At 48.3% G+C, this 15,442-nt stretch overlaps 1 protein-coding gene across 3 annotated transcripts in view; it reads left to right on the forward strand.

Moving 5' to 3' along the window:
* Positions 1–15,442, forward strand: part of RALGDS (ral guanine nucleotide dissociation stimulator) — a 375,186-nt gene that overhangs the window by 124,209 nt on the left and 235,535 nt on the right. The gene's annotated exons all lie outside the window — the stretch shown is intronic.

Raw genomic sequence — 15,442 nt, forward strand, 5'->3', positions numbered from 1 at the left:
CATACATGCATGGGGGCGGAGCAGAAGGAGAAAGCGTTTCTCGCTCTCTGCTTGTCAGACTCTGGCCTCTCTGGGTCTCTGCTTGCTTTCTGTGTTGACCACTTACTCTCTGTTCGCAGTCTGTGGTCATTCAGCCTGGGCGTGGTTGTCTTTGGTTTGCATTGTTATGTTATGTTAAAGGTATTTGATATAGCACTAAACGACCCACACTGGAGGTGTATCTCAACGGATGTATGACATTACAACGCATGCTTTTACCATGCATGCTTATACATCGCAACTTTTACAACGCATGCCTTTACAACGCATAGCGCTTTGGGGTGCTGGATAGTGAATAGTTTAATTTACTATTCCAACTCCAGTCCCCGTGGATAGTAGGGAAGGTGTTGGATAGTAAATTAAATCTATTCCCTATCCTAGAGCGCCCCCCAGCGCAATGCGTTGTAATGGTTTGCGTTGTAAAAGTTGCGATGTAAAAGCATTGCGTGGTAAAAGTTGCGTTGTAAAGGATGTTTCCCATCTCAACGCTAGCAACCAGAAAATGGCTCGTGCAGGTAGACCCATTAGAATGACCATTGTTTATAAAAGTTTTTTAATTAGAGCGATCCTGGCACTTTCGAATTTGCAAAGGAAGCCTGTTCCAACGGAGCGGGACAAGATGAGAGAAGGATTTGCCTCCAAATCTGGAGGTTTGAATGCGATGAAGTTTTTGAAGCGCTTGGTTCGAGGATCTAAGCGCACGCAAGGGCTGGTATAGACGGAGTCAGTAATCAGGGCAGATCCTGTCACTTTGAGGTGTGCTGCAAGTGTTCGACAACAATCTTAAGGGTTGCCTGGCTGAGGAGAGGCTTCCTTGGGCCTGTGAGATGCCTCTTCCTGACAGAAGGTTCCAGAAGGGTGATGTTGGCCGATGGCGCTCCAGGGGGCGCCAGTGGGGCACAGGATCCTAGCTCACCTCAGGTGGGATTGGCTGCTAGGTCCTGGCCGTGGAGGGCACTTGGGTCCACTAATGTGGCACTGGAATGCATTAATGGCCTCCTGGGTGGTGTGTAGCAGAGGCGGCCCACCCAGTGCGGTGCTGGTCAGTTTCTATGAACAGTGGTCCCCGTTTAAAGAGCTGGGGTGGGCATCTTATGTGCTTTTATGTCCCATTCTCAGTGCTTCCTGCTTGATGTTGGTGAATATATACTTTTACTTTGCATGCGCTACATTTCATGTCTTTACAACGTGGTCGTTACAACGACCACGTTGTTACAACGCAAACTGTTACATCGCAAGTAATTTCAACGACTTGCTGTAGGGGGCGCGCTGGATTAAGGAATAGTGTAATTTACTATTCCAACTCCAGTTTGTGCCACAGCAGGGAAGGTGTTGGATTCCAAATCCAACACCAGTGCGCCCCCTACAGCAAGTCGTTGAAATGATTTTCGATGTAATGGTTTGCGTTGTAACAACCGCTTTGTAAAGGCATGTGATGTAAGGCATGCGTTGTTATGGCTGTTTCCCGTCCCAGGTCTACTCACATGGGGTAGGGTCGAGGAGATGACCGTATTCAGGAATTGGGGGATTCAATGGCACTAGTTATTTTCTTCAGTAGTTTTTATTCTAATTTTAAACTTTTGTGTGAGTTTATTTGCAGCCATTAATAATTTTGAGTGCTATTAAATTGGATAATGCGACCACTATTTACAACACAAGAGCACATCAGTCGCTTGAAACACTTTATGAAACAACTTACCGCTATTATTATTATCAAACTCTACACTGTGCTCTACCCCTGCTCCGTCGCAGAGGGCGTGAAATTCATGTGTGTGTTTTCTTTTTTTCTTTACTGAAATACTCAGATTTTTAGATCTGACCCTGAGACCGCTTTAGCTTTTTCACTCACCTAATGTTTTCCAAAACGAAAATCATGATAAAAATACATTTAAAGGCGACTTTCATTCAAGCGTCTTCATCCATTGGCTCATTCAAGTGTCATTCACAATACGCCTCTGCCCACAGCCGCCTACAGCATGAAGCAGCGGATCAGCAAACTTTGGTCTGCCTAAAAAGTACTCCAGTTCAGTGTTCGGGCTGGTAGATCCGCTTTCGCTTTCATTTCTATTTTTATTTTATTTCTATTCTACTTTCATTTCTGTTTTCTTTTAGTTATTTCTGCCATGGGTAATTTTTTTTTGTTCACTTTTTTTGCGAACACATACAGGACATGGTGACATTTTAACTTTTTATCACTTTTAAACTTGTGATGCTTAGTGCAGGTAAATGGTGCAACTTATGTCCTCTTGCGCTAGGTTGTCAATCCTCTCTGATGGAATTTAGGAGGAAGCAGCTGAAAACATGGCTTTTTACCAAAGTAGTAGAATAATATGATGCTTACTGCAACCTGCATCCTTACGACCTGCTGCTTACTTGCTGTCCGCCCCTACTACTATTATCTTCATACTCTCCCTTCTTCAGCTCTATGACACCCTCGGGTATATGCGCGCTTTATAAAATTAATTTCATTCATTCATATGTTTAAAAATAAAATATTGCAGATTTAACCAAGATGAAATCTGTTGGCTTTGCCAATGCTTGCTTTATGTCAAAGTCCACGTCTTTCTGCAGTGTTCTGAATGGTTTGTGTTGTGCTGGAGCCCTGCGTCAGAGGATGCTGTGATTTCATCTGCCCATAAAACTCAATTTACCTCCCAGTCACGGGCCCACAACCTGGTTCTCTTCACTCATGATTTAGTTGTTTAGACCCGACATTGCACCTGGGTTCACATGCATGTTCCCTTTGAACATGGCGACCATATTTTCCAAACTAAGACCGTGACAGGTCCCTGAGACAGAAGAGAGACACTAATTTGACATATAACAGGAGCAGAAACAGGGCTCGTTTAAACAATTAGGTAAACCCAAAATGGAACATTCACGCACAAAGGCAAATATATGAATGTATTCAATGTGTTAAAATATCTTTCCTTGACTGAAATTTGCTTTCCAGAATATCTTCTATAATATGTCCCTATCTTATCTCTTATTGTGACCAAAACATATTTATTTTTTTTGCAGAGTTTTATATAGCGCGAACTAGAACCGAACCGAATCAGTTATCAGAGCGCTTTACATAGCACCAGTTACGTTACATGAGGACACACTTTCATTTTAGGCACGGGGAGATTAAGTGATTTGCCCAGAATCACAGGGGGTTTTTGGCGTCGTTACCAAGACTCGAACCCAGATCCCCAGGTCCGAGGTCGAGCGCCTTGACCAAAACATATTTTTTAATCTCATCGATGCTGGTGACGGAACCACTCCGTCACCAGCCATGGAGTGGTTCCGTCACGGCCCGCCCGCCGCTCCTGCACGGCGCTGATTTTGTGCCTACGCGGCACGTTCTATTGAGCGGGCGGGGCCGTGACGGAACCACTCCGTCACTAGCACAGCGCGCCCGAGGCTCGTGACGGAGTGGTTCCGTCACGAGCATGGCGGCGCCGCGCGACCCCCTCTTGCGCTGCAGGGGAATTACCGCCGCAGCCAAGGGGTTAAATACATATTGACTTCCCCCTAATATGTTTGTTGACTTTTATAATTGATACATCTGCCAGTGGATTCCTCACCGTGTGAATATCCCCTGCGCCAGCAACATTCTCGTCTTTGGAGGAAGTAACTTCATTGATCTGAGCCAGTCCGCCTTTGGCCTCTAGGGACCTGGGCACGCACATGAATATATACATGAATTTTACTAATCTAACATTCAGCAAAATGTTTGCTCTCCAACCTTGTCTGTAGCAAGAGCTACTCTTGTTCACTGAAAGCCATCCCGAGCTATTAATATTACCCGTGCTGTACACATCAGACAAGATTGCATTAGTGACCGCCTTATGCAAGATTACCCGCTGTGATCCCTCCGTGCGGGATTGCCCCGGTAATGTAAAACAAGGCTTCATCGATTTGGAATGGCTCGCCAATACAGAACAGCCACTGCGGCAATGCCCCGGCACCAAGGTCATGCGATCAAGGTTTTACTATATTATAATAGTTCTCCCAATGCTACATGGTTTATCATTCGAATATCAGCGATTGTTTATTAATTCAGTATGCATTAAAACGACTAATGCCTGACACCCAAACCATTTTTATAGCTTTGGGGGCCTGAAATAGTCTGAATGGTCACACTTGTAGCAGTGTGCTTGGTTTGTAGTTGTGTAGCTACTGTCATTAGCAGCTCTGGCAGTGGTAATGGGTGGTGCAAGCTTCGGAGGCCTCCTGACGAGGCACTTATTTTGTTTACAAAGTAAGCACTGGGGCAGGCATGGCAGATGGCCTCCCTTGCTGCTGGACAGATGGTAAGTACAACAAGAAACAGAGTTCCAGGCCCCGGAGCCACTGCACCTGCTGCACACTTGGTCACTGTGTCCCTGGGCCGGGCACTCTTAGTTCATGTCCCACAGGCCTGGGTCACTCTAAACCATGGGTACTCGTAAACATTTGCCATGGGGCCAAAAAGTATGATCTGTGGTGTGACTGAGGGTCGCACTATGGCAGTAGGGGTACTGGGCGGGTCAGAGATGGGGTAAGGGCAGCTAAATGTTAAATAAAAGGACAAGCTTTAATTTGCAGGTTAGTTGAAGTTAAGTGGTGCAGGACACCACAGTAGTTACTTCATTTAACCTGCAAAAAAATTCTTGCCCGTTCATTAGTCATTTGTAGGTCGAGCCTAGCGTTGCAGAGCATGCGCTGCTCGCTTTGCGAGGCATGCAGTGTTCGGTATAGCGTGGAAGTTCCGCCCACTCCGCCCAGCATTTTCATTCGCTTGTGTCTTAAATGCTGCCTTTCGATTGGTTGTAGGCTTGTTAGTCCCTCCCCATGACGACCATGTCGGCTTTTGTGTCCTTCTACGGCCCCTTTACTGCACATGACTTAAATATAAGAGAAATATTTCCTTGGACCAAACTATCATTGAAACCACAAACATATACTCAAAATAAACATCATGCTCACCAGAATGTATCCACAGAGGAGAAACCCAACATAATTAAGGACTTACAGAAATTTCTTTTTTGTTGTATTCAATTCTCAAGAGAGTTTTATTAGTTTACCAATACTAAAAACATTCATTAGTGATTCAAGTAATAAAAACACAAAGTAAAAAACTTAAAAAAATAAATAAATAAAAACACAAAATCATGTTGCAAAAGTACAGAAAATCCTCATAAACAAATAAAAAATATAATAACGAGACAACGGCGCGTGATATTTTAAAAAATCATCCTAAAAACATTAATTCGACTGAATCTATTGTTATAGAGTCATGACCACATAGGAACTTCCAGACCCAATAGTTCCTCGAATTTAAAACAACAAAGGCTTGTTATTCCCTCTCCATGACAACCATGTCACCATTTGTGTCCTTCCACGGCTACTGGCCCCTTTACTGCACAGACTACTTTCTTACCGCCCCACCTCCCTCCCGCAGTCCGTGACTTCTTGGAGCCCCCGCCCCCTCCCGGTCGTGCGCGTGCCTTCTCGCACCCGCCCGCACTCCTGTTTCCAATGCAATAGGTCTTGCGTAAATGCGAGTCCTATTGTGTTGCAAATGCTTTTTTCTGAATATTAGTGCTCAGCAAGTAAACAGCAGCTCGTACTACTGTTCACCAGGGGGCCACATGTAAAGGTCAAGAGGGCCTCAAGCGCCCCCCAGGCCGTAATATCACTGCTCTCAATCAACCCTGGCAACAAACTCCAATCAGCTGCAGGACAGTCTTCAAAACGGAATGATACGGGCTGACGCCCAAGGAACTAGTGACCACAGCAGTCGACTAGTCCTAGAAGCCTGATTAGAAGGCCAGTCAACAAACCATCTGTCCCCGAAATTACAACAGGTAACCAGTCTAGCAGGACGCTGCTAAGGAAAATGTAAAAGACACACAATTGATGGACGGAATGCAGAACAAATCAAAACATTGACCCCCAGTCAAGAGATCTGGGTTAAATCCATCATTCTTTTGCTCACCATGCCACCCCAGCTTAGATACAGCCATATGCAAATCAGACTGACCCTGTGCCTCATGAGAACAATCCAGCCCAAACTGCCAGGCCTGGTCTTCCCTGGACCGGAAACAAGCATCCTAGGACCGGTTTCAGGAGTAACACCCCTCATCAGACAGGCTAGCTTGATTCCAGTGGAAAATGTAGCATATCAGTCAAGTTCGTACTAAGATTACTATTATTAATAACAGCCTTTATTGAGCGCATGGCTATCCGAATCGGGCATTCCAGCGCTAGCCATCCCTGCTGGGGACCAGACCAAATAAGTAAACCAGTACGTTTTCAGATGTTTTCTAAAACTTAACAAATTCTAATTAAGTCTTGGGATGATGGGCAGAGAGTTCCATAGTTTGGGGCCAGGTAGGCAAGGAGCGGCATCCGATCTGGTCCTGTTAATTCTTGGAACTGTAAGAAGGCCTTGTTTAGTTGGCCCGAAGGCCGATGGCTCTTTTCGCTTTTAGGGCCATCTTGAGATGGCTGTCCAGAATGACGCTCAGACTTTTCACTTCCGCTTTGGGGGATGGGTGGAGAAGTGTGGCTCAGGGGTTAGAGGCAGCAGACCCGGAAGCTGAGATTGGTCCTGGACCAGGGTTCAATTCCCCGCCTTGGCGGGGTCTTGGGCTAAAAATTCCACGGACTCGATAATTCTCGCCCCGGTGCCTCCTCGACTCATGGGTTCACACTCTGCGACTCTGGGCAATAGCTTGCTTCATCTCCACAACGGCCCCTCGCGGCGGGATGCCTGACTTTCACCTTGTGGATACCCTGCTATCTCACAGGGGAATACCAGGAAGGGTTCCCTAAGCAAGCGCCGGGAAACCCACTGCAGGTAGCTGTGCGCTATATAAGCTCAACTACATCTGTAGGGACGGGGGCTAGGTGAGTTGGTCCCATAAAGATGGTTTGTTTGTTTCTGGCTCCCAGGACTGCTGTTTTCTCCCCATTGACTGGGTATGAGTGTTCTGCTTAATTCAGATGCTCTGTCCATCACCACCCCCTTTTCTGAATCGTTTTGGCCACTATAGGAGTGGAAGGGTATGCTCAGACATGAGTCCCTTGCTCACTGCACCATCAGGATTCAAGCAAGCCGGGCCGAAGACGGCTGCAATGCCAGAAACCGGTCCCCGGAAGCTTGTTTCCTTTCCAGTAAAGAATTGGCTTGGTAGTTTGGTCTGCCCTGTTCCCATGATGCACTGGGCCAGGGACAGACTAATTTGCATGTAGCCAGGTTCTGAACTGGGATGGTGCAGTGAGCTAAAAAACGGTGATGGATCAAGCCCTGATCTTTTGACTGGGTATGAGTGTTCTGCTTAATTCAGATGCTCTGTCCATCACCACCCCCTTTTCTGAATCGTTTTGGCCACTATAGGAGTGGAAGGGTATGCTCAGACATGAGTCCCTTGCTCACTGCACCATCAGGATTCAAGCAAGCTGGGCCGAAGACGGCGAAGCTTGTTGGCTTGGTAGTTTGGTCTGCCCTGTTCCCATGATGCACTGGGCCAGGGACAGACTAATTTGCATGTAGCCAGGTTCTGAACTGGGATGGTGCAGTGAGCTAAAAAACGGTGATGGATCAAGCCCTGATCTTTTGACTGGGTATGAGTGTTCTGCTTAATTCAGATGCTCTGTCCATCACCACCCCCTTTTCTAAATCGTTTTCTCCCCATTGGTCAGGTCTTCCGGTTTTTGGCTTTAAAATTCTGGTCACTCTACCGTATTGGGCACTACAGAGACCTGACTAATGGGGAGAAAACGGAGGTCTTCGTATTTTTTATTTTTTTTTATTTTGAGAGTTTTATATAGCGCTGGCTAGACCCGGAGGTATCAGAGCACTTTACATAAGGTTCCACAGAAATTACAAAATTACATCAGTTACACGTTACATCATTTACTAGAAAAACATTTAAAGAGTGTAGAAGATGAAATCAATGGAGCTTAGAAGGATAACGGGGTGGGGCAAAGGGGTAGGAGGTAGATAAGATGGAGAGACGAAAGCAGAGTCTGCCCAAAGTCCGGCTGGGTAGGTGACGGCCGAGGGGTCAGTCCACAGCCCATCTCCTCTTTAGCTATTAAGTAGCTCCACCGGGCATCAGCCAAACAGCTACGTCTCAACGGGAAAGCCGAAAGACTTTCTCGACCCTTCTCTCGCATCTCTGCCCCTTCCTCTCTCCATCCATTCTCTTTAAGCACGCATTCCTCTCTTCCAGTCTGCCTCCCTCCTTGGTTTTTCCTCTCTCTATCCCCTTCGTTCTCTCTGTCCTTCACCCTTTCGCCTTTCATTCTCCTTTTTTTAATCAACGGAATCTTTTGCAGCTTTTAGACAGAGAACGAAGTGGAGAGAGAGAGGAAAAAACAAGGAGGGAGGCAGACGGGAAGAGAGCTGGGACAAGTGAGGAGCGTCACGCGTGGTGAAAAAGATTGAATGGAGAGAGAAGTAGCAGAAGGGAGAGAGACAAGTGAGAGAGAGTGAAAGAGACATGCAGAAAAGTAGAGAGGGGAAGAAAAGGGGAAGAGACAGGGAAGGAGGACAATTGTCACTTTTACCTCATGTAACTTTTCGTCGGCTTTTGTAATTTGTTCATTTGTAATTTTCTGTTCCTTTTGTGCAGCGCTCTGACGCCTTCGGGTAAAGTCCGCGCTATATAAAAACGCATAAATAAAATAAATAAATAAATAAAGAGAGACAATAGGAGAGAGGGATCGAGAAAGAGGTGGGCGACAGAGCCTGGGGGTAGAAGCGACTGTTAGAGAGATTTGTATTTTTATAGCGCCTAGTGCCTTTGGCTAAGCGCTGTACACAATGCTGCCATGTGTGTGTGTTGGTGCCCCGCCCACCCCGACCCTCAGTCCCTTGGGCCTTCTGTCTGGGGTTCTAATCTGGGGGGAGGGGGGCACTCTGGGAGCGCCCCGGCTCTTATATTAATTAGCCACTGACTCCAGACAGAGTGTGAGCCTCGTGGGAAGAGGGGGGGAGGGGTGGTGCTGGGAAGTGGGCACAGAAGAAGCATCCCTGGAATAGAAGGCATGTCATTCCCTTCCCGTCAGCGGGTGAGCCATGCCAGGGTGTCAGTGGCAGTTAGCGCCGGGGCAGGCGTGAAATCTGCCCCCTTGCATCTCCCTATCACCTCCCTGACCCGTCTCGCCTCGCCTTTTAGGTCTGGCCCACAGGCAGCTTTAGTTTTTACCCGGCGTCATGCAATTAAAAAAAAAAAAAAAAAAAAACATATTTACAAACGTCAGTTGAGTGGATTGCATCGGCCGCCTTACTTAATTGATCTGTACAATTGTCTATCACGTGTTGCTCCCGCCCACCCCAGCCTCGGACAATGGGACAGTCTTTTTCTGTCAGTGGCAGCATTCCTCATCACCTGTGCACATCCGCCTAACAAGTAGTGCACTTCATTCAATTTAACTCGTCAGATACTTGATTCAGACCGTGCTTTGTTCCCATTTTTTATTATTTTACTAATTTTGTAGTCATTTTTTCGCGTTTTTACTGTATCTTCAACTTGCAGTAATTCGGGTGCAGTGGACCCCTGTCACCCGGTGGCCACTGCACCTGTTGCACAAATGATACATACACCCCAGCCGGTGCCAGCTGTAGCTCTCCGGCTGCCCGGCAGAGGGAGCTTCGACCCAAGGCTGACATATCTCCTTAAGAGAGATGATTCGTTTTGGGATTGCTCTGAATAATCTGAAAAAACAGAAGCGCCTGGAAGCAGCATTTATTACAGCAAAGCGCTCGTTCTGTTGTCTCCTGGTCTTCCCAGAACACCCCCAGTTGCAGCGGGTTTGGGTTCTCACCTGCTGGAACCGGTCCTGGTGCGTATTCGGTTTCCATGGCAGCAGGATGGGGACAAGGCATCTGAGTTACCGCGATAAATCACGGTGAGCCTGTGTAGCAGGCACGTGAACCAGTGCATTCTGGGAGTTGAAGTACTGCTTCAGATCAACTGAACAGATTTGACATGAAGGCACCTTAGCAGAGCCGGGTTGTATTCACTGGGCTCTTTTCGCTGAGGATGGGGTCGAGCACAGTTTAAAAGATGATGACGGTGAGTAGAGTTTCTGTAGTGTGTGTTTACCTGAGTGCGTGTCTTTTGAACATTAAACTCAGGACCCGCCCGCCCTTCTTGTGCACATGAGGTGACCTTTGCTCTTTCTGTGGCCACTGACGTGGGGCTTACGTCATCAGTGGCTCAGTAGAACCCCTGCCGGCAGTGTTGTTGTCACAGCAGTCTCACCCCTCCCCCACCTCATGACTGCACACACCTCGACACTAGCACTCCGCCCCCCACCTACGTGCAAACACCACCGTGAGAACAGGTCCCATGTTCCCACTGGCTCGCCTTTCAGTGGATTCTTCTATTCGTGCTGGATCTAATACCGCCCCCCAGTGTCCGTGGCATTAAATGTGTCTGCATCCTCGGGTGATGTAAGTTTTCACCTTATGCAATGATCTATCTCGGTTGTAAAGCGCTCCAGCGCCTTTGGGCAATATCAGCGCTATATAAAAATAATTGAATGAATAAATAAAGGGTTTCTCTTGCGGCCCGCAGGGTGTGCTAACCCCTTCACTGCTCTTAGTGGGGGTACTGGGGCTTCTCAGACCCCACGTGCCCCCCTGCACTAACCAGTCGCACTGCCCCCAGTTTTGAGCCCCCGCCCCTCGCTCTGTGGCGATCACATTTAATTTGTCTCTCTGCCTCCTCTCCAGTGTAACCCCCTCTTCATCTCCTCCCTAATCCCCCCCTCCCCCAGGACCCCTAATTACAAGCAGCCCCACAGAGAGCTGCTTTACCAAGGGATGAGCTCATCCCTCTCTGCCAGGGGGGGAAAGGGGGGCGTGAGAGGGGGGAGCAGGAGATAGTCTCCCCCGGATGAGAGAGCGAGCGCTCCGGGCTGCCAAGAATGCCATTTGTCAGCAAAAACCGGCTGTGTTGCTTGAAAGGAGAGCTATTTCTGTCCTGGGGGCAAGAGAGGGGTGTTGGGATCTGTCCATCTACCCATGCATCCAGTGCTTAATTTGTAAAATATTAAGTGCCAGGGCTCTGACCAGGAGGCCACTGCAGCTTGCACCACACATCGCCCTTGTCATCGCTGCCAAAACAACTACTAACCAGCTCTCTCGCATGTAAATGTAACATTTAAGATTATTCCAGGCCCCCAAAGTGAAAGGAATGGCTGGGGAGGCAGGTGTTAGCAATTTTTAAATGTATATTGTATTCCTAAACAACTGTTGTTCTGCTCATCTCTAAATTAGATGAGCAGCGCCACCATGTGGTAGACTGTTCTAAGAATGGTGTTGACAATTAGGTGCTGGTGCCGAACACCGCAAACCAATGAAGTGTCGGTGCTGAGCACCGGAAAGCGCCGGCTCAAATTAAGCACTGCATGCATCCATCCACCGAGAGGGACTGAGGTCCGGCAGCCTGAGTCACTCATGGGGGATGGGCTGGGGGGGGGGCAGCCTCGTTGTTTCACTCCTCAGAGGTGGGCGGCCTCGACCACTGAAGAGGGGTCATTCATTACAAAGTAGTCTCCCCCGCTGGAGAAGGCGTCACTCAACGAAAGGTCCCAACTCACTAGAAGGCGGTCCCACTCACCTGAAGTAAGTCTTACTCGCTGCAGGGGGGTTGCTCTCTCTGGATGGTGGGCTTACCCGCGACACCTGTCCAACACCTCGAAGCTAGTGTCACCCTCTGGATGTGGTCTCACCCGCTGGAAGACGATCTCATTCAGCATAGCCTATCCAACTCAACTGGAGGTCGTTTCATTAGAAGGGGGTCTCTAGGGCTCAAGTCCTAAAAAAAGAAGTGGGGGGACTAACCTAGTTAGGCAGTATGCAAGTGACATCACGACGTGCGACATCACAGCGCATGACATCACAGGATTTGACATCATAGAAAGTGGCATCGCAAGCCACGACTTTACAGGAAGTGGCATCACAAGAAGTGACGTCAGATCTAAAGCCCTCACACCTGTTTAGCAGGTCCATCGTGTAAGTTTGAGCGCTTGGCGAGGACGATAGCACAGTGAGCTATGGAAGATGATATGTGACAGTGGGCGGTCGTGCCATTTCTAACACCCTTCCAGGGGCCTGGAACAGTCTACCGGTGGACTTGCGCAAAGAACCCAATTTGTTGACCTTTCGGAAGAGGCTGAAGACTGTTCTTTTCCAGAAAGCCTGGGGAGGGATATAAATTTCCTGCAGTGTTTCTTTTGGTTCCTGTGGTGTTTTACTGGACAAGCGCTTAGAGACCCCGGGGTTATATAGCGCTATATAAATCGAAAGAAATAAATAAATAAATAAATAAATGTGATTTCTACACCTTGCAATCCCCCAGTTTTATGTAACACATCCTGTACATTAATTTACAAACATATAATGTATTGTACATGTAATATGCACGTGTCGATGTAAAGCGCTCTGACACCCTGCATTGGTATGAGTAGGTCTATAGAAGAGAAAATAGCGGTACTTAAATCATTTCAATGCCTCCTCAGGTGTAGTAAGCTCTATATAAATGCAATTTGCTTTGTGTAAATACTGGGAAATACTAACACAGCTGACATTCTTACAGTGCATGCATATCTCCTGAACAGGGACTGAACAAAGTGAAAAGCTGCCTCTCCTAAGTATGTGTGAAGTGCTAACACGGTGTGAGCCTTTGTTTCCCCTCCGCTTCATTTGCATCAGGTGTGAGGCTCCTGACTGCTTCCAGCCAAGAAACTCACAAAAGGAGGCCTGATGACCCCTCAAATTGGGCCCTGGTTATGGGCCCAGCTGGAGTCTAAAATAAGGAAGCCCCGCCCCCTGCTGTACCATTGTTGCTTGTTGCAGATGGAAAGCGCTGCTGAGTCACCATGTGTACACCGGGACGAGTTCAGCACATTATTCAGTGTGGCCCAAATTCTTGGGAGGGTGGACGGCGTTCACCCTGTGAAAACAGTGGGTGGACGCCGTCCAACCGCGTGTACCCCCGATTCATGCCCTGGGTATCTTTCTGATGCCCCTGGGCCATGTAGGCGCTGTATAAAATCACACCTATTAATAAAGTGCCTAGGACTTGAATCGCAGAGGATGCTGCCGGGCTGGCTGGAGGTATTTTTTATTTATAAAGTTTTATATAGCGCTAGCTAGACCCGTGGGTTTTAGAGCGCTTTACATATACAAAGGAAAAGAAAAATTGCATAATATCGCAGGACGTGAAGATGCATAAAGATATAAGCAAAGACATCATACTTATGTATCCAGTGAGGGGAGAAAGACGCAGGTGGTTGACAAAGTGAGGGGAGAGTCCATTAGGTTATCGGTGCCTTGGTTGGTTGACTTGGTCAGTAACATATTAGTTAAGGAGCAGGAGTTTCAGGTCCTTTTTGAAGCAAGAGACGGAGGGGTTGCATCTGAGGTCTAACCGGGAGTGCGTTCCACATCCTGGGTACGTTACCAGAGAAGGATCGGCACTGGGTCGTTTTCCTTTTCAGTTTCGGGGGGATGAGAAGAAGTGAGTTGGTGCTTCTCAGAGTTCTGGATTTTCCTGCTTTTACTAGTTTGTTGTTTAGGTAGTTCGGGGATTGGGCGTGAAGGGCCTTGTGTGTGATGCAGGTCAGTTTGTAAATACATCCACCTTCTATGGGAAGCCAGTTGAGAGCGTTGAGGTACATTGGCAGATGGTGGAGTCACAACAGTGACACTGACGGGGTGCCCCAGATGACGGTTCAGGTGTAGGGGTGGGCGGACATCTCTGTTCCGAGATTTGCCCCTTCCGCCTTTCGCAATGAAGGCGGAGAAATGAGGCAAATCTCCGCACACTTGGGGGCGTAACGGAAGTTGGCCTCCCGCCCGCAGTATTAAATTACATTAAAAAGCCTAAAATAGCATTTAAATAAAACTTACCTTAACGCGGGCGCATCCTTGTCCGTCGCGCCTTCTTCTGGGAACTGCGCATGCACGGGAGCCAGCGCATGCACATTCCCGGTGAGGACTGCGCATGCGCGGGCTCCGTGCAATGGAACTATGCGGAGAGGCACGGAGATTGGTTCAATCTCCGTACCTCTCCACGTAAGTCCCTTACGCGACTTCCGCCCACCACTATTCAGGTGCTGGCCAGAGCTGCTAGTGGTGCAAAAAACTGGTTTAACAGTGAGTGCTTCGAGTTAGAACTGGGGCTGAGTGTGGGGTCCCAGTACTGAAAGAGCCGGGGTCTCCTGCCCGTCAGGATTGAGGGGCTTTTGCAGAGAGAGAGGCCCTACAGTAGCTCTCCCCGGTGAGGCAACTGGGGCTGCGAGCTGTGCTGTGAATTCCTGTAACTTGTGAACCTGAAATAGCGCATTCTCTCCTTTTAAATTGCACCTGAACGTTTTTTACGCAAATTGTTTTTATTGTCTGTGTTATACTTGGGGGGCTCACCAGAGTTAAGGGGAAATATTTACTAGGCACTCTGACACCGCTGACACATTTTAAAAGCCCATTGTCGGCACTGCCGCCTTGCCGATTTTCGACGACGGTGGGCGCCATCTTGAGGGAGGCAGGGAGAGCGCTCTAGTCGCGCCATACTCCCGCCCCCTTTTCTCCCTATATTATGTGTAGACCGGCCAGACGGCGCAGCGGGCGGGCGCAGCGGGCGCGCCGAATGCGCGCCGAAGCCGCGCCTAAGCCTAGCCCGTCTGCGCCCGTCCGCGACCGGATCGCGCTGGGCGCAGGGCACGCTGTCGGGCTGAAACCCGCCATCAGGTATGATAACAATTATTTACTGTCCCTACGCCCTCCATCTGCCCCCCACTGTCGCGATTGTCCCCATATTGACCCCCTTTCCAGCCCCCTGTTATGTCCTTGCTGTGAATGGACTCCCCATATACCTACAAATGACGTCGCCGACTTGCACGATCCTCCAAAGACCCGCCCCACCCTCTTTAAGGGAGGTCTGGTGAATGCCAGGTCTCTAGCCTGCCATTGCCAAGACGTGCATGATTTAATACTAAGCCAAGAGCTTGATGCCTTGTACATCACTGAAAGCTGGCTCAATGATTCCTCCAACCCTGATCTTGCTATTGCCCTCCCCCCTGGTTTCACCATTTTCAGGAGAGATAGACCCTCAGGTCGAGGCGGTGGGATAGCATTAATCATCAAGGATACATTTCCCTGCCACACATTTGACTTATACCACCTTAAGGACGCTGAAAGTTTGGGTTTCTCAATTAAAATCACTGCCTCGTTTTCCCTCTCGGTTGGGCTTCTTTATCGTCCTCCGGGCAACCCTTCTTCATTTCTCAACTCCTTAGATGAGGCCCTCGGAGCACTCATGCTACAATACCCTAATTTCACGCTCCTCGGCGATATGAACTTACATATGGAATCAGCTACTGATCCCCACACTATCTCCTTCCTACAGTCCTTGAA

The sequence above is a fragment of the Lissotriton helveticus genome, chromosome 5_1, assembly GCF_964261635.1.
Source record: "Lissotriton helveticus chromosome 5_1, aLisHel1.1, whole genome shotgun sequence".
NCBI lineage: Eukaryota > Metazoa > Chordata > Amphibia > Caudata > Salamandridae > Lissotriton > Lissotriton helveticus.